Raw genomic sequence first — 527 nt, forward strand, 5'->3', positions numbered from 1 at the left:
AAAACCGTTTTTTATGAAAAAGAATTTTCGTTCTCTATATTATATATTTTATATAAAAATATAAGAACGATATTTCTTCTTAATATTTGCCAATTTTCAAATAATTTATCATTCTTAATAACATTTTACTTTTTTTTCAAATGCATTTTTAATGTAATAATTTCATATATTACATAATTTTTCTCTTTGAATTGAAATTAATAATTTCATAATTCTATTTTTTAATCATAAATATATATGATTGAAAAAATTTTCTCCTCTTTTCCTTTGTTTAAAATTTAATTTTTCTTATAAATTTTTGTTTTTCTTATTTTTTTCTCTTCATCATCTGTTTAATTTCCTGTATTTATACAAGAAACAAACAGTTGAGGATAATTTCTATGTAATGCTAGTATAGAATATAAAATTTTGAATTCAAAAATTTATTTCTATTTAAACTAACTATAGAAAACCAGGAATAAAATACAATAACACCAATATGCCATAACATGTTAGTATAGAATATAGATTCTTCATATATGTATATA

Source organism: Anastrepha obliqua, unplaced genomic scaffold (assembly GCF_027943255.1).
Source record: "Anastrepha obliqua isolate idAnaObli1 unplaced genomic scaffold, idAnaObli1_1.0 ptg000388l, whole genome shotgun sequence".
NCBI classification, from domain to species: domain Eukaryota; kingdom Metazoa; phylum Arthropoda; class Insecta; order Diptera; family Tephritidae; genus Anastrepha; species Anastrepha obliqua.